The 19298-nt window shown below is 44.9% G+C and overlaps 1 protein-coding gene and 1 long non-coding RNA gene across 5 annotated transcripts in view; one reads left to right on the plus strand and one right to left on the minus strand.

The window, feature by feature from the left end:
• Positions 1-19298, plus strand: part of LOC118509395 (F-box/WD repeat-containing protein 7) — a 30341-nt gene that overhangs the window by 418 nt on the left and 10625 nt on the right. The window contains exons 2-4 of one of the 4 annotated variants that reach the window (XM_036049947.1): positions 1166-1191; positions 1285-1794; positions 7165-7193. The gene's annotated coding sequence lies outside the window, so the exon portion shown is untranslated. Of the gene's footprint in view, positions 1-1165; positions 1795-7164; positions 7194-19298 lie in introns of all 4 variants that reach the window. The other 3 variants (XM_036049945.1, XM_036049946.1, XM_036049948.1) reach the window with 3 other exon arrangements.
• On the minus strand, positions 3862-7158 carry LOC118509404. The gene is made up of 3 exons (XR_004905876.1): positions 5940-7158; positions 5481-5616; positions 3862-5393 (listed from the first exon to the last, which is right to left on the minus strand). It is a non-coding gene; the product is annotated as an uncharacterized LOC118509404 (long non-coding RNA).

Genomic DNA, 19298 nt, shown 5'->3' on the forward strand with positions numbered 1-19298 from the left:
GGGGGTGCTGTGAGTAGCGTGAATTGTGAATTTTGCGTTCCCAACCTAAAGGAAAAGAACACACTGCTGCTGCTGCTGCTGGTCTGCTTCGTGTGTACGTGTGCTCGGTCGATCTCTGTGTTCTCGTTTCTTTTTTTTTGCCCTCCCATTTGCGCTAAGGTTGCCTTTGGCGAAGTTGTACGAGTGTGTGTGTGTGCGGGGAGGCATTGTGTCATTGCGTTTCTTCTCGTCTCTATTTTTTCTTCAAATTCCTTAACTTTTCTTTCACAAAAAAACCAAATCGTAGTAAGCTTTGTCTTGCACAGCACAGGACGAGTTTTCCACCAAAGCTTCACCACCCCCCGAAAAGGGAAAAGAAAAACCAAACGTCATCGAAGACGAGGCAGGCGCGGCAAGACGACGACGTCGGATGCGCCCAGCAAAGCAACCCCCGATGGTGGTGCGTGTGTTTGTGAGCGAGGATGAATGGATGGCGTTGCGCTACGCAAGACGGCCGTGTGTGGAAGAAATCGGCAGATAAGCGGAGGTCGTCTTCCGTCTGCATCCAGGTTGCGCCGTTGCACCGGAGAAAAAAGTCCACACACATCCGAGAAACCTTCTTATCCCCGTGCTGCTGCACCACGCAATCGACACACATCGTTGCCACATCGAAAACGGCAGCCGCTCATCTATAGTTGGTAGCGTTATGCAGCACCAAGAAGCTTCATTTTCCCTTGCCTTTTCTTTCCCGAAAAAACGGGTGTTGTTTTAACGGGGGGGGGGGGGGGGGGAGAGGTGGCAGCGCGTTGGTGAACGGGGGTGCTGCTGCTGCTGATTGTATTTGTGTTCCCTGTAGCATACGCGCGTACGTATACGCGTATGCGTCTCCCTTCGCCCTTTACCTTCTTTCGCAAAGCAGTTTTCCGTGGAAAGTTATGCAGAGTAGCAGTAGTAGATGGCCGTGAAGCCTGGCACACGGGCCAGCTTTCGTATAAAGTAGGGTGGCTGATGGTGTACAAAGCGCCCCCACCCATAGCCCCGTCTGTGGCCAACACGCACCCCGAACGATTCCCGTTGTGTGTGTGTTTTTAGTGTGCTGGAACGCGCAGCAATCCAGCATATCGTGAGTGCAAATTTATCCTAAAGCGCGATTTTTCTCATTTCTTCCCCCGTTTTTTTTTTTCAGTGTCCGTGCGTTTTGTTTTTCGTTTGGTGTGTCATATGTTATTTTCACGCTGTGTCTGTGTGTTTGTGTGTCTATCTGTGTGTTTAAATAGCTATTTTATTGTGTCTGTGTTTGTGTAGCGGTCAGTATTTTTGTGGGTTAAGGTGGTGCTGTGCAAAAGCATAAAATAGAAGGAAAAAAGAAGAAGATCAATTGAAAAGTGTCCAGAAGTGTGCAACAAACGACAGTGTTTTTCACATGAGGAAAAGTGCAATTGTGGGGCAGTGTGATTGAAAAAGGCAAACCTTCCCGGCTTCAACGAACGGCTTCAGGATGGATAGGGCACGTTGCTAAGACGCGCGCTAGGAGAGGCAGCTGTTTGCAACGCGCGCGGATCTGCTACAGCGACAACGGAAACCGACGACTGCCAGCGGAAACTGTTCCAGGTGGAAGAAACAACACATTTCCAACGGTACCGTCGTGTTCGTTGGCCTCTTCCATACCACACCGTGTCATCTGTGGATCCCGAAAAATCGCAAGCACGGAAGACGTTTCTGTCCCGACCGAACTCAAGGACAGGGAAGCATTCGTGTATAATTTTGTCCAAGGTCGTCGTGTGACAATTTTGCCTTTCGACAGCGAATTATCGGGTAAGCTATGGATCGAAACAGTAAGGAAAATTTAGAATAATTTTTCCATTTTAGCTTTTGGGAACTTTCATACAAAATTGGATGGTGAATGTTGTTTTGGTCGAAACTTTTTTTTTCTTGTAGTAGGCCTCGTGAGGATGAAAACTGCTGAAAAATGTTAATGCACGATCTACTTTGATATTTACGACCGTATCTCCACAAATAAGAAGGATTGATTTTTTTTTAACGGAACCTTTCGGGAACTAATGTTCTAATGACCGATTAGAATCTTAAAGTAGCCCTTTTTTCCTCACCGGAAACTATCGATACTTCAACCATTTGCATCAAGGGCACACATGGACAATCCTTTCTCACAAGAATAGAACCGGAAAAGAGAAAACCGGAAATGCAAAGCAACCACAACACCCTGCGTATGTGCTGCTGTTTACGTATTCCATGGGAATGAAGTAAAACAAAAACTTCCGTGTCGTCTAGTTCTCCTGGATAAGAAAGTGCCTTGCCGTGTGTATGTGTATGCTGCAACTGGCAAAGGTGACGATTTTCTTTTTCTTTCCCTTTTCCCATCGATTTTCTCAAAGAGCTTCAAACAGCAGACAGTAGTGGCAAATAAGGGGAAAAAAGGAAACAAACTTGTTTATTGAAAAGTCTGTTTTTTTTGTTGTTGCTGCTTCTTCCTGTTGTCGAAGGTCCTACAGAGGGCAACCGTTACTGTTTTTTCTGTCTGCCTTGAGAAAGGAAGAGCCTAAGCTACACATGTTGCTTGTGTTATGTGGTATCTGTTTGTTGTTTTACGGTATTTTTAGCAGCACCGTAGCGCGTCAATGATGGGAAGAAGAAGGGCAGTCCCAATCGACATCCTGGCTGTCCCATCGATTAAGGGAAGCGGGATCAGCCGTTGCTTGCAATACTGTACATACCCGCGCTATACATTATGGAGAATCGGAAAGGATCACATGGGATCGTTCCGGATGGGAAAGTAAACGAGTTTGGAGTACCGTCAGGATGGGAAAGTTGATGGGAAGGTTGTTGGAGCTCACCCGGCAACGCTTATATGACATGATGCAGACATCGAAGAAAATACAATACAGCAGGATAGTTTGCTACGCCTGCTAAGGAAGATAGGGAGGGAGAGCGAAAGGGCAAGAATGCTTTTTCCCGTACGAAAGCGGTGGAGAAAAATTGATGGACAACAAGAAGAAGGCCAGGGAAGAGATACAGAGAAGGACGACAAAAACCAATCTAACCGACTCATCCTCCATTTCGGGGCCGGCTGCATCTGGGTGATCTTCCTTCGGGCTACCGGGCTGACTGGATTTGGACCGGATTTTGGATATTTTGAATTACAAATACCTTCATCTTTCGGTTGATTCATTCTGTTTCTTTATTCTACACCCGTTTTTTTTGTCTCGCGTGGTGATTTGGCTTCACGAATCGAAAGGGAAATCGAAAAAAGCGATTTAGAAGGAACATTAATATTGTCCGATTATTTAAATGTTTAAGAAGAACGTTCAAACAAGGAACTCACAGGGTTTCGTTTGCAATATTCAAGTTCTATAGCCACATTGCAAATTGCCCCGAACTGTTTGCAAAATTCCATTATATGATTGCAAAGTTCCACAAACCTTGTAATAAAGACTTTATAAAGGTTAGGTTTTAACATTGAAAAATTCCAACCCGAGTTCACTGGCTGTACTGCCAGGATGGAAATGTAATGCGTAATTTACATCGCGTACGCCTCTCGTCCCCATCATCGTCATCCACGATCCAACGGGCGTGAACAGTGCCACCAGCCAGCCAGCCTGCCTGCCTGCAACTGCACTTGCACGATCTCGTCCGGTTAACCATTGCATCCTGCACGCTGCGTGGTGTGCTCCCTTTCATTGTTGTTTTCACTTACTTTATGGCCCATCACGAAGCGCCTATATCAAACGGGCAATTTCTTCTCCACGCACATATGCGCCCATTATTTCGCAATTTATGTGCTGCAGCTCTGCCATTTTTTTTGGTACTGTTTATTGGGATGCCTCATGTCTGTGGGACATGAGTTGGGTGTTGTGATGGAGGAGAATAAAGGCGTCCAATCCTTGGCTTGACTTCTTGTGGTATTGCCTTTCTTTCGGCAATATATATTGCATCTGATTAAACTCTTCCTCAGCGAAATTGTTTAATGATAAGAAATATTGGTATAGTTTCTCTACTAGTACGCCTGTGCATGATCCTGAGCTTCAGCCTCCATGCTGCGCTGTCTTCTTTTTGGCAATTTGGCCACCAACCTCCTTTTGCCATAACTAGGGACCCCAGATATACCGCTCCTGCGTGTCTTGTGTCTGTGCCTTGTCTTGAAGGTATTTGGGCAACGACGTGCCTCTTTGCCGATTCCTCTTTCTTGTCGAGCCTTCGATCCAGAAATACTGATGAGAAAATGATCAAAAATGAGGTTAAATTCTCCTTTTGTATTTATGAAACACGCGCAACCAGTTCCTTTCGTGGGGAAAGTATTTTTTTGTTTTGCAGCCACACTAAATCGTGTATCCATTAAAAATTGGTATCCTTGCAGCCGCGAAAACAAGGAAGGAGCCAAAAAGAGAAAGTCTTTTCATCTTCTTCTACTACACATAATTACCTTTACAGCGTGTGTGGGAAGCAATCTTTGTGGGATTAAGTTTGCACCTCACATTACCATCCCTTTTTATAGTTTTTATAAAAATATTTCGGTAGAAAAACAACTTTATCGTTGTCGGTTAAGTTTTATATTTTTAAGAGTAAGCATTAAAGCAACAGAGCCAGGTAGCGTGGAATAGAACCAACAGACCAGACCGGCAGCAGCCTGCGCCGGTTTGATGATGTAGTATCCTCCATTTTGTGTAAGCCTTAAGCGCGCCCCAGGGTGTGTTCGGGGTCTGTTTCGTCTCCTTTCTTTCCATGCTATAAGTGTGTGTGTGTGTGTCCCTTATGTATTGGTATTTTTTCGGTGCATAAAATCCGACCGTACGATCGGTAAGATGCATTCGATGGTCGATGAAACCATGAAACATGGCCCATTGCCTCGCGTATCCTTTATTGTTTTTCTTCATCTTTCATCAAAACCTTTCATCAATCCCTTTTTCATCGGACGGTGTATGTGTGTGTGTGAGAAAGAGATTTGCCAAAATGCGTTCGATTTCTTATTGAAGGGAACTAAACGGTGAGAACTTCATCTGACACACGTGGTTCTAATGCATCGGAATGAAGAGAGTATTTGTAGCGTTAAATAAGGTTTTATAAAATCACTTTATATTCGGGGTAAAATGGCTTTAGATATAGTTCTTTTTTTTTAAGCTTCAAGAAAGCTTTTCATTTATTCCACAAGAAATTAGGAGAAAAATTAAGAAAAGAATACAAATAATATTAGTTTAGGAATCGAACATTCTTACTTGGTAATAATTTCAAGCCTTTAATATGGTGTCGGGGCAGCCCGGTGGACATGCGACAGCGGCAGGACCGGGGTTCAAATCTCATCTGGGCCGTACCCCCATAGTGAGGACTGACTATCCATCTATGCGGTATCAATAAGTCTAGTAAACCACAAATAACGGACATGACCCTAACAGGTCGTTTAGCTAATAAAGAAAAAGAACAAGAAGAAGAAGAGTGTAGTATATTTTGACTAAAATGACATATATGAAATTCTGATAAATCGTACTCACTTTGGAGAGTTTTTCGAATGAAAAATGGAATATTAAAAGTCCTCTTGGGGAGATCTGCAGTCATATAATGGAATCTTGCTGAACTTTGCAGTCAGCTGTGGATGTTCTGCCAAGTTTATAGCCCAACCCTGTCAAACTGTATAATTTTTAAATGTCATTAAATCGTTTATATTACAATAGGTTTAATGCAAATGAGTCGACGGTGTTCACATCATATTGATTATATGATTGCAAAGCTTGTACTTTCAATATTCAACTATTTATTTGACTCATTTCCCTGAGTTTTTCAAACTCTGTAATAGAACAGTTTTCAATAGAAAATTACTAAACAGCGGAATAAAGCATGGAAGGGAAGCAATCCTGAATAGAAAAGTTTCCGCCTCATTCTTTATAGCACATGCAACGTTTTCGAACAACGACGGTTTCCTTTTTTCTTCTATGCTGCATCGTGATACTCACTTCCCAGAATTGACACTTTTCAGCACATTCCATTTGCCACAGAACCATTAACAATTGTCCCATCCTTCTTCTCCTCTCCTCTCCTGGGCCTGAGACTATTCTTCTAAATTTTCCCCGCTATAGTTGCTCCATTGCACAACGTTTTGTACTTTTTTGTATTCTTGCCGACAAGGACAAAACTCGCCTGCATTGCACACACACACACACACACACACACACACACACACACACACACACACACACACACACACACAGGACATTCGCTTCCTGCCGGCAAGTGTCCTAGAAATTCTATTCGACATTTAACACGCACAGAAAAAAAAAGTAAACCAAGAACTGTTTCAATCCCAATGCGTTGCTGTGTGGGTTTGCTGATTTAGTACTTATCTTCTTTTTCCCCCCCGTTTTGTTGGTCCGAAACCGAAAGATAGAGGTAGTTACGCCGACCACCGCTTCTCCCTTCTTTGGCCCTGTTGCCCTGCATACAGGGAGAGTATATCCTGCTGAGTTTGTGTCTTTCTTCCCTTGCCCGTTCTGTGCTCGGCGGCATTCGGCTTTCAAGGCGACGTTGGCTCGTTCTGCTAGCGCAATGCTGCTGAGCTATGCCATTTTCCTGACCGTTTCCTTGCTCCTTTTTGTTGCTCTGCCCGCCATGATGTAAAATTTTGCTGCGTCCACCGTCCCGATCTCCGAGCCAGCTTTGTAAACTGTCCTTTTCTCTTCTGCAACGGTTGGACACAGCTCTGGATCTGGATGTTGCTGTTGTGCTGTGGCCGTTTGCCGTTGGCGTGTCGTTGATGGTTGGCCGATGTCACGCAGAAGCAGGAAAGTGTCCTCCGGATTCCAGAACTTCCTTTTGACAATCAGATGTGTACCGTGTCCGTCTTGGGCAGCTTTTCCTCCTACGTACGCTCCCAAAAAGAAGGAACCGTTGGTTGCCACTGTGATGAACGACATTTCGCCATTCTACAGTACGCTCTGTGCAGCTCTATGCCGTTAGTAGTAGCAGGGAAAGCTCATTTCTATTTACATTTTCTCTCTTCACACCGAGCAGTGCTGTGCGCTAGTTTCGGTCTTTATGGAAAATGAAAACGGTTATTTCGATGCCATTCATTAAGTACCTGCTTTATGGGGACATTTCGGGCGTGCACGATTCACGTTTTTTGTGAGCTTCAAATGGAAATGACTGTACCTAACTATCTTCCTTTACTCCGTTTCGTTTCAGATTGATGGTGTCCCGCAGCTTAAGATTAAGTAAGTATGTTTGACTATGAATTGGATCACGAAAATCTATTGCTGTAAATGTATGAAATGTTAGATCGTTTCTTATGCATTTATTTTGCTCTTTAAGTGCAGTGGGTGTAGTTGCTATAAAAATGTATGGCAAGTTTTTTGAAGCTTAGTAAGATATAGACAGCGCGAAGAATTGGAAAACACGTAAATATCTGTTTCAAATTTTTGTATACTTTGACTACTCATCGTTACCTCAACCAAGAACTCAGCTTAGTTCTTGGCCATGGGCTATAATTTTCATTTTTATTTATACATTTATTTAAAATGGATATCTTCAAGATACTAAACGATTATTAAGGGCTGGCGATGTTTCTCCCATAAATAGGTTCCTGGTCGAAGCTACTATGTGTCAAGACACCACAAGGAGTACTCCACATGTGTGTTATATTTTTAAAAATTAAGTCTCAAATTAAAACAAGGCCAAGGATAGACCTTTCTCACATCCTTCCAGACGTGTTCTAGAGAAGGCCTCCATCGCACCTTCCATTTCCGATTGTTTTACAATGTTGTGACAATCACTTACCGCTAATGTGGTGACTGCCGTACAAACCGTGTGGCAGACTGTACGCCCAAACCTCATTAACGTTTAATTATCCCGTGCCAATAGGGTCGATTAGGCTTGGAAAATGAGTTGTAGAAAGAAGGGTAGTGTTACAGTTTTTGCTTCCTTTTGCATGATTTCTTCGAGTAATGCAATGAGAGTGAAACAAAAAAGCAAGAAGAACCCCAGGTATAACCCGCAATGTGAAGGTGAGCAAACAGTGCAACACGTGACACACTCTCCAACAGAGTGCTGCTGCTGCTGTACTTGACCGGGACGAACGTCGGTAAGACAGGAAAAGGGTGGCGGTAGCGCGCAGCTTTATGTGGTGCACCAATTAGTGGCTCACAATGCCGGCTAGTTAGCTTTATTGTGCCCCACAGTGGTGTTATGTTTGTACCCCCTTTTTGCTTCTTGCTACCACTACCACTCCATCCAGAAGCCACTTGGCGATTTGTTTTTATCGCTCGAGAATGCATTAATGTCCTTTGGCTGGGTTTTGCAATTTAATGTTATCGGTGTTGGGAGTATCTTGGAGCAAGGGTTTGCGGGCGGCACCTTTGCCTTCGCTGATGAGCATTGTCCGTTGTTGACCGGAGAGCTGCACCCTGTTTAGTTATCATAATCGATCTATCGATCAATTCTGTTCTCCTGCTGGTGCATTTGCAATTGCAGAAGTGGCTTCCTTCGATATTACTATGTCGTTATGCAGTTTTTCAAGGATAAAAACGTTTGAGACTGAAAGTATCGTAAGTTGCTTTATTACAATTGTTATACAATATAGAGTTTTAATCGATGTAATAGATCGTTTGAATCGCTTAGGGAAATCTCTCTCTCTCTCTCTTCTCGGCCTAATGACCAAGTCTGCCCTTTCTGGCTTACTAGAATTAATCATAGCACATAGTTGGATAGTCAGTCCTCACTACGGGGGGAACGGCCCGGATGGGAATTGAACCCCGGTCCTGCTACCATCGGGCCGCCACAAAACACTCAGGAGAATGTTTCAACTGAATAGTGGAATATTGCAAGTCCAATGGGGAAATTTGCAGTCATATAATGGAATCATGCAAACAGTTAGGGGATATTTGTAATGCGACTCTGGAGTGTTCCAGATAGCTGGGAATAATGGAAGAAATATTTAAAACACCACTTCCGACAAATTTTCGCCTTAAACAACGACGGGCTATCTATTTGACACTATCCCTTTAAGTTACAAAATTGAAGAAATTACTCCAGATTTTGTGTTTCTTTAAAACTGATGGTAAATCCTGATAATTCTTCAAGCTAACTTCAAACTCATTATATCAGCAGTCAAGGCTTCATCAAGACACAAATTAAAGTACTCCTAGCGCTTCCACGAAATCGCCCTGCGACCGGCCATCATCTTCGTGCGAATTTTGTTGCAAAGCTGTGTTTTTATTTAATATTTTTCATTTCACCTTCCGTGTAATCATCATCGTTATGATAATTTGCCAGATCTCAAAACTAGGGAAACCGCACGACGGTCGTGATGCGGCGATAGCGAGGTAGAATTTAGGAGCCGAGAGTTTTGGGTTTTTCGGTACTGTATCCTTTTTCTTGTGCCGTGGTACAGTCTTGCCCTTCTTCCCGCCACACTCACCGCTTAATCCCTGCTGGGATCCTCTACCGAGACACCCGATACCGCGATGTGGGAAACCGGTGCGGTCGTCTCCACTGTTTTGGATGTTGGAGAATGAAGCAACAAAAAAGGGTGCGTGGGAAGATATTCTTAAGCCTTCTCATCCAACGATTTCGATTCTCACCCTTGTTGTTGGGGTATTGTACGTTCTTAATTCTTTGACTGGTTCCTCTTCGGTGGATGGTGGCGATCCCGCGATCCCTGACTGGGCGAACCACGAAGATCAATCTGCCTGCCTGCCTGCCTGTCTGTCTGTGTGCTCAAAACTCCCACGACCTGTGCGCGACTTGCCCGGGCCGTAAGGATGGCCGAACGCGGGATAGGGGTAGAGAATGGAAGAGAAACTGTTTTCTTTTTCATCTCTCTCCTGTCTCTGCAAAAGTTGGTGGTGGTGCTGGTTTTGCGCTGTGAAGGTCTTGGCCGTCCAGGATAGAGGAGCGCGAAAGTGGGTTCGTTCGTTAAAAAAGGAATGATCACCCACCACTGCGTGGGATTTCTTGGGAGTTTGAAGAACCGCATATGTACGTGTGTGTGTGTGTGTCTGGAGAAGAGCTCATTAACAACACATTATTTTGCAAAGGCAACCAACAACAACAAAAAACCAGCTAAACTCCCACCATAAAATCACGCCGCACAACGTTCCTGCTTGCATGAGCTGTGTGACGTGGCGACGTTGATTTTTGGTCGTGACTTTCGGTTTCGTATAAGAATTCCGGCGCATATTTCGTGGACGATGTGTCCGTCCATTTTTTTTTGTTTGTTTCGTTGGTTTCCTCTTCACGCCGTCTGATGATGTCCGGAGCGTTCGCGTTCCGGTAGCATCCCAAGGGCAATCAATCGTGTACCGTAGAGCGACCCGGGATTTGAGTTCCTTCCTGTTTCTCACCAGATGTTGTGACGACGGCTAGTGTCGGCGATCTTCCATTTCAAATCGCGTGTGAATCGTTTGTTAGGTTAGCTCTGTTTTTTTTTTTCAGAAGGATTTGTAAATTTACGACAGGGAAAAAAAAGTAACGCAGGGATCCGATCCGATCCTCGCTAAGCGAAGTAGTTTTCGATCGAGAGACAGATCACATTTCCCACGCGCTTCATAAACAATCCCACGCCTCTGTCCGTAGATGGTGCGAAGCAGAAGGAGTCTTCCACAGACAGATCAGTGTGTGTGACCCTTTCGGTAACAGTTTCTCGTTAGCTTCTGTTCGTACGCAGAGGGATAAAATAACGTAAGGCGATTAGCCGAAGCTCTTTTCTTGTGGACGCTTGTTGGCGAGCTGGTGGGAAGATGAATCTGAGAAGCAGCCAAAATCCCAACCGATCAACGAACAGGTAATCCTATATTAGCTCCCGGGACCTGAGGTTGGTTGGTTGGTGATGATAGCCACACAGCCCCCTGAAGCAAGGTGAAGAAAATTTGTGTTAGTTTCGTTCGTTGGGTGCTCATCCATAAAGCGTGTAGGTTTAGTGTTATTTATTTTAATTAAATATTCAAATATTTCAAAAATGTTTGAGATCGTAATCAGGGGCCCGTTTTTTCCCACCACATTATCGCTACTAGAAAAAGATAAACGACGACACGCCCCGGCTCGGTGGAAGCAGCCGCTCACAACAAATCTGGATAACGTTGTCTAGCTTTCATCGACTTAAGCGTATTGGTAACTGTCATTCCCGGGCATTTTAAAAATTGCCGATCTTTGGCCTGTCCTCTGGCTCTCGTCTTCACCGGGATCGGATCTCCACTGCCGACATTCTTCGGCTATTCTATGCTATGCGAGCTTATGCTTTTGGGTGCTCATCTTCTATATTTTTCTACTTCGCTTTTTCCCATCGGAATCCGTGGCGATCCTGACCAAGACCTGGGAATTTCTATTTGTATCTCTCTCTCTCTTTCGCTCTTGCTCCTATGGTCCCATAGGCTCAGGTAAAGCTGGGCCAAAGATCATACAGTAAATCCGGCGATCCGGCATTCTCATCCACTCACGCTCACGATAGAACGATCGTTGCGCCCTTGTGCTGCCGGCTCTCTTGCACAACCCAACGGGCCAACCATTTCACCCGTACACACGGTGTGCGCCGCCACTTCAACCTGTCTTACAGCATCGTTCAAGTCCACCGAACCAGCTTTTTACAATACAGGCGACCCCGAACAGACAGCGACGACCTTCTCAAGATCGGTCCGACTACGACTCGGCCGCTTATCGCGTTTTACCCCCGCGGCGAAGTTCCTGAAGGGAGAATCCGCCGACTATTGAAAGCGTTCGTGCCGTGTTTGGCTCATATTGTCCAGTCTCTATGATCGGTACGCTCACTCAACCAACCAGACGTAAATCTTTTCGGCCGTTTGTGCCCACTTCAAAGCCACACCTCCAGGAGAAGGAGGGTATGTGCTGGTGGTGGTGGCTGGAACACAGCTCATCCAATATCTGGGTGTATTGGTGCCCAGCCAACACAGATTCTTCGATTCTGATGCGAAGCAGGAATCACAATTTCCCAGACGAAAACTTCCCACCACCTCTCACCCAATAGCTCGCCCTCCCCCATCGCCGCAACACTTCCCGGCTTCCCGCAGTTTGATCATCGTTCCTTCATTTCTGTTTCCTTCTTGAAGCTCACCCAAGTTCGCCGGCTTGTACCGCTTGGGTATACCTCGGTGTTGTGCTTTTGCTTTGGACATGCTTGCACTCGGCTCTTTGCCTCCTCTGCCATGCGTTTATGTTCTACGATCGTTAGGATGGAATCCCATCAAACGGTGTAGAATATCTGGCCAACCTAGAGGGAGAGAGAGAGAGAGGCAAAGATGAAAAACAAAAAAGCACGATTGGGAAAAAAGGGTGGAAGAAATTCCACAAAAAGAACAAGTCTACGGCCAGTGAGAGCCCCGACTTATATGGGTGAAGTTAGATGTCAGATTTTTTAAAGCCCCTAGCTGCTGCCCGGTTTACTGTAAAATTCAATATCCTCGAGCTCCCCCACCCCAAGTTCGTTGTCAACGTCGCAATGATCTCCACACAGCGTTTGCTGAACCTGTTGAAACGGTTTTCTCACAGCCCTCGCCGCCACCAGTGTCCGAGTGATTGATGATACTCAGACATTTGAGAGACGGCCGTGTGCAAGAAAAGGAACTGTAGCAACTCCGTCCTGCGGGACGTCTGACGCAGTGTGCGTCTCCAAATTTGGCTGGCTGGCTGGAAAGTCATAAAAGTGTGGTTTGCGCAATGAAACAATTGCTCCAGACTTCATGAAGCGATCGTCGCGATATTATCACATGTGGTAGAGCTTCTCTAATATGCTTGAAATGGAAGGGCCAACCGAGTTGGGCACGACAGCTTGTTTAAGGTTAAAAGCGTCATGAACTTGGGACACCTAAATCGTGATGGACAACAACATCTCGGCGTGTGTGTGTGTTTGGGTACTTCTATGCGTGCCCGGAAGATTCAATTCAATGCCACCAGTCCGATAGGGAAACCGCATGCAACCTCTTCTACTTCTTCCTCGATCTTTCTTCTTGACCTAGGTTACCGTACCGCTAGTTGTACACCACATCGTCCGATGTCCGGGGTGGAATTGAACGTGGGAATTTGACGGCTACATGTGTGTGTGTGTGCATCATGTGGGGATAGTCATCTAGAAGGGGGAAGGTCAAACAATCGACCAGTCATTAGCCAACAAATGGCTATTTAAGTATGTGTACCGAGCGCATCAACGGTCCCGAAGGGAATCCCTAGAAGGGTTGCAGAAGCAAATGCAGTTAGAACAAGAAACTTCTTTCGCTTAATGATTAAGTATGTCCACAACTTGAAGCTCTTGCCATCGAGCTCCACAGTCATTTCGGAAAGCGCAACTAATCGATCATGATAATGCGTGCATCGTCGTTCGATTCTATAGTTCCACCGGTACAATGTTTCCTGGCACAAGGACATTTTAGAGGGATGGCAGGGCAAACAGAAAAAAATCCCCGAGCGCTGCACCCTGGGTATCAGTAGTTATAAATTAAGTTAATGATCCTATGGCAGAGGAAGGTAAAAGGAAAAAAAGGCAAGGTATATAATCATAAGTTGCCCGGGACGCGATCGAAAAATATCCGATGAGCGTGCAGAAGGATCGACAGATAAGACAACGATCGCAGCCGAATCCTTCGTCGCTGTCATACCCCTTCGATGATGATTCCGGGGCCGGCGGCGGCGGCGGCCTGGTGAATGTAGTTCGCAGGTCGTCCCGCATACCCGTAGCCTTTTTCGAATGCCATTTCCAGTTCCCCAGTGTGTGGAAGAATTTCTCACATGAATTATACACCGGTCCCTGTGGCAGAGACCGTAGCATCGAGGCAACGTGTGTGTCACAATGTTGGTGGGAACGGTGATGTGACATGATGAAGGGGAGAGACATTTCGTAGGGATTCGGAACAAAATTCCTTTTCGAATTTTTGTCTCTTTTTGGGGAGAGCTAAATTGCTACCCAGTAACAGTTTGGTGTCATTATAAAAATCACAGTGATCAGCATGATCGTAATCGTTTCGGTGAAGCCCCAGATATGATACACGGTCGCCGTATGTAGCTGACTGATGGCTAGATTTTTTTTTTTCGCTGAGGCACACACAGGGGTTGGACTTCCGGTGAGATCAAGCAAGAGAAAAAAAAGGGAAGCAACCCGAATGTCTGGAATCAGCCTAACTGGGACAGGAAGCCGATGGAAGCATGGACACTCACCGGAGTGCAGAAGATTGATTTCTCGCTCAAGATATTCAACTTCAAAATGATGCAAAACTTCTCAATTCTGTGCTGTGTGTCCTTCAATCAGAACCGTCTGTTCACAAGGACAGACGTTGACAAGGGATCATAAGTGCTCTGCGCTCGCTCTGCACAGTAATTATCTTTTGGCGGAGCCCTCTGCAGCCAAATGTCCCAATTTACATTGTGAATCGAATGATAAATTGATCATTAATTAAATGCTGGTTGCAAATGATCGATCAACAAGCGGTGGACGATTATAAGGAATCAATGGCGCAGATCGGCAATCAGATTGTATCAGTTGTGTGCGGTTGGTTGCTGCAGCCTTCCCAATGCGGAATATGATTGATCGTGTTGTGTTAATTGAAGGAAATAATCTTATTCTGCTGTGTTCAGAATCGTCTCTCCAGCTAATCTTTGAATGAAAAACAGTCTACAACACTAGCTGGCGTTATAGGACCCCATATGTGTGTGTGTTTATTGCTAGTTTATTCGGTTGGGAGCGCTTTTCTAGAGAGAGACGATCAGACGCTATAAGACGCTAAAGGGAAAGATCAGGCCGGGGTTGTGTTGTAAGAATAATTTATTATTTTATAAGCTCTTCTTTCATCTCTTCTGTATCGCATCACCCATATCCCGACTTCCGTCCATTCTCATCATCAAACGTGTGTGTGTGTGTAAAGGTTCTTCGTTTCCGTTCTGCCCCGTGAGAAGCAACGATCTTCTTCTCGTTTGATGCCCAACCTCGTTCGGACCACGAGGAGATGGGCCCCATACGTACGTGTACGTTAGGTTTGTTCGCCGCCGCGGTTATCTCACGCTTCATTCGCGCCACTCGCGAGTCTCTGTGTGAGAGCGGGATAGCATGCATGGGTAAATCACAGAGCCGCATTCTGGTCCGACGACGATACCTTCTTCGCGATCTTGCGCTTCCCTTTGCCGTGTACATCCCTTCCCATTCCAACCACCATCGGTAGGTCTCGACTATCGCTTCGATTGTCGATCGTTACATCTGTTGTTATACAGTATGCGCGTCTCTTTGTCGCTCGTCTGACACTCGCGGCCCCCGGGACCATCTTCGCCTCTCCCTTTTGGATGTTACATCCTTCGCTTTGCTTCTTCGTTCGTAATGCGCGTTTGTCCGGCGTTGTTGCTGTTTGATTTTTGATCGTGAGAAAAATATGGGTAACGTGAGATTTTTCCACCGCGCGGCACCAACCCTCCACGAACCATCGCCTTTTTCCTGTCTGTCGGACCTATCAGGGTGTGTGTATGTGTGTGCGTGCGTGTGTCTATCTTTGCAGACGCAGGGTTTTGTTGCCCTTTTTCGCCTTGCGTCTTCGTGGCTTGGATGGTTCGATCGAGCCTCTTGGATCTTGTGGTTGTTCGTCGTGGCATCCCACAACACACACGCACACACATTATGAAGATATGGCGTCGGTTTGTGTTATAAAAAAGGGCAATGTGGTAACAGGCTTTGGAGAAGAAAGACCTCTGCAAGCTGCAAGCCGTTACTTTTTATATTACAAAACTGTTCAGCTATGGTATGGATCGATGATAAGTAAGTATGTATTGGTATCTCATATATTAAACATCAACAAGTGCTATCAGTAGCACGATAAGCACAAGGTTAACTTTATTTCTTCAATAATAATCCTTTCCAAAGCTCGGAAGATTGTGTTTATCGTAAAACGGTGAGCAAAACCAACCAACACGAACCATTTCATTTAGTGAACAAAATGGAACAGAATACTACCGGAGCCTATTTTATGTTGAATTACAAGAGATAATCTTATCAGAAATTATAAATTTTATAGCAACGGATAAAATTAAGTAAAGGAAGCCATAAATGGCGGGCCAGAGACCTTTCAATGCAATAGTCACCAAAAAAAAAGGCATTATAAAGCGTTGTAATTTTAGAATTTGTCTAACAAACGGCCTTTTAAATTTTAAAGAAGCTTTTTATTCAAAAAACAGTTCAGAAAACCCTTCGAATAGATTTTATAATTTTGTGTTAAAATTATTTTAAGCAACGTATAATTGTATTTTCAAAACTGTTTGTTCAAACATTAATAACTCATTTAGCGACCTTTAAAACTCTGTTGATAGACTCCTGGGCAATAAGTGTTAACGATTAAAAAAAATCGTTTAATAAGCAGCTAGGCAATGTGATAAAATTGTTCGAAAACAAAGCAAATGAGTTATTTTTTTTTTTTTTATTCATAAAGAACGGCCTGGCCGTATTGCTAAATGAGTTATTGTTCAAACATTAATAACTCATTTAGCAATACGGCCAGGCCGTTCTTTATCAATAAAAAAAAACTCATTTGCTTTGTTTTCGATCAATTTTATCACATTGCCTAGCTGCTTATTAAACGATTTTTTTAATCGTTAACACTTATTGCCCAGGAGTCTATCAACAGACTTTTAAATGTCGACACCTATCGAACAATTTTTTAATTTAAAATCATATTTGTTACTAAATATTATAGAATTAAACAAACAGTTTATCCTATAATGAACTCTGCAAACATCGAGCTGCGGCCGATCGAGTGTTAACTGACTATGGGTGAACTTTATACAATAATTTTTATAAAACAATGTTTTTTTCTTTACATTATCATGTACCATAATCAGTGAACAATCAGGGCGGTCAGGTGGCTGAGGCGACAGCGGCACCGGTCTTCACACGGCGGCAGGACCGGGGTTCATATCCCATCCAGAACGCCACCCCGTACGCAGAGCTGACTACTTTGCTACGGGTAAAATTAAGTCACCAGAAAGCCAGAAATGGCAGGCCGAGACCTCTCGAGGTTGTATAGTGCCAAGGAAGAAGAAAAATCAGTGAACAAAGCTTTAAGTTGATGTTTAACAGTCAACGGTACACATTTTTGTAATATAATCTTCTCCACCATCGGCCTTTTGATCGATGTTTCTTTTAATCGGGCGCGTATTGCTTTTTGATCCTCGGCCAAACACACACACACACACTGATAATGCCCATCGTTACGTTCGGGAAAAGTGGTTTTACACATAAAAAGGCACCGCCCTGGGGTGGCTGCGGCGACTAATGCAGCCCCATACCTCGCAGCCCAGTGTGTATAGCCCACCGTCGTAAGCCGATTATCCGCATTTGCATGATAAGCAGCAGTACAAAAAAGGAAGCCGGCTTTTCCTTCACTCTGACTGTGTGTGTGTGTGTCTATGCATTTTCCTTAGCATGTGGTTTTTACCTGTTTCCGCTGTCCGCATCCACCTTAGTCGTGTAAATATGTTTTGCCTGCAAATAGTGTGGAATGGAAATTCTGAAAGCAGAGGCTTTCAGCCAACATCTTCTCGACACACTCGAAAGCACCTTCCGAGCGTGAGCAGTGAGGAAAAAAAAATAAAACAGATGATGATGATCCACTTTACTTACTTTTGCGCCCCATCGTTCGTCTCTTTCTTTTTTTCGGGGGGTTGCTGTTTCTTATCCACCCTCTCTCTTGGCCTCTCGAGCGCTATGTTGTGCTGGGCAGCACAGACACACCGCAATTCGGATTTATCTTCGTGGCTTTCTTTACGACAGATGGTGTGTGTGTGTGTGGTTAGGTGCACGGCTTCGATTATGTTTTCCTCCCTCCCCAAAAAAAAAAAAAAAACAGGTGCTGTGCCCGCGAGGATTTGTGTGTATATTTACATAAGCCAATGACCCCCAGGGGTCTGTAGCCTAGGTTGCACCAGTATACCGAACGACAATTATTCCTCGGTGCTGCTACCCTCTGCCGAGACCAAGCGAAATCCATACAAGTCCTCAACGGAACCTCACGGACTGTAAATCATCGAGCGAAACCAAAAAAATCCATGCACCTGGCCTACCAAAATCCATCCTCCTGCGCAAGTCTTTAAACGGCGGCCGGCTCTATTATCCTGGCAGACCAGCATGATTCCTTCCTCTCTCTCAGCAAAAGGAAGTCGCTCATTTGCAACAAGACCAAACAACGGCCGAAAAGGGAACGAAGAAATGCCTATGTATGTATGATGCCCGCTGTGCTGTGTGCATAAAATTCCTTTACACATTTTAACCTGCGCCACACTAGTGCGGTCGTGCGGGCAGCAGCAGCTTTCCATTTCTTCTTCCCCTTTTTCTTCTGCGTGCAAATGCATTGGCCTTTTCCCGGGTTTCTCTGTCCTACCGAGAAAAGGAAGAAGCAGGAAAAAATGGCTAAAGCCACACGGTTTCGCACAAATTTAAGCAGAGAAAGAAATTCGAAGAACTCGCATCCCCTTGGAAGAGAGTGATGCCGCCGCGGAGGAATAGTGAAACATCCCTTCTGTGAACATCCGGTGCGCCTGGTGAACAATTTGTCTTCTTTTCTGTTCGAATTTTCGCCACGGTGGCTGTGTGCAATCGCTCTCTCGCCGTGCAGCATCCCAGAGCCATCATCATCAGCTGTGCGTGTCCTCTGGCTGGTGGTGCAGCTGTCGAAGTGCCATCCGGCAGGCATAAGAGGTTCAGGTATCGCCGGGTACCCTTCCCTTCCATCGACCATAATCAGCTTCGACGACGTAGTTTCACCTTTTACCTCACCGGAACAGCCCGCTCTATCTTCTTGTCTCAATGAAAATCCCTTCCACATCCTTGGAACCTCCCCAAAAGTCTTGGATTTTTTTTTCTGGCCTGCAAACCCCAAAAAGAATAAACGGTTTCGTTCGCTTTTGGATGTCTCGGACACAGGGAGGTTGCTCTCGAGCCGGGTGTGCCCGATCGATGGCCATCTCACACGCACCATAATCATTACCGATCGGCCATTAAGTGTGTGGTGCATTGCGATGATACGCATTGGCCGTCAGGATAATTACACCCGGGTTTTTCTTTTGCCATGCTTTGAGTGCCAGTTGGGCCGGGCCTTCTTGCGGACATCGTTTTACATATGCAGCATTGTTTGAGCGAGGTAAATTGATTGCACTCGCCACTGTTAAATACCCTCCCGAAGGGTGTCGTTTTTTGCTAGGAAACAAAGCCCGAAAAGAGCAATCTGACACTCACTCAACGGTTTGATATTTTGTGTTTTTTATACTCATCGTATTACTATTTTTTTACTCAACAAAAACTGCCCGGCCGCACTGCTTTAATGCTCATCGTATTAATGTTTTAATTT

This window comes from Anopheles stephensi, chromosome 3, assembly GCF_013141755.1.
Source record: "Anopheles stephensi strain Indian chromosome 3, UCI_ANSTEP_V1.0, whole genome shotgun sequence".
In the NCBI taxonomy this organism is placed as follows: Eukaryota; Metazoa; Arthropoda; class Insecta; order Diptera; family Culicidae; genus Anopheles; species Anopheles stephensi.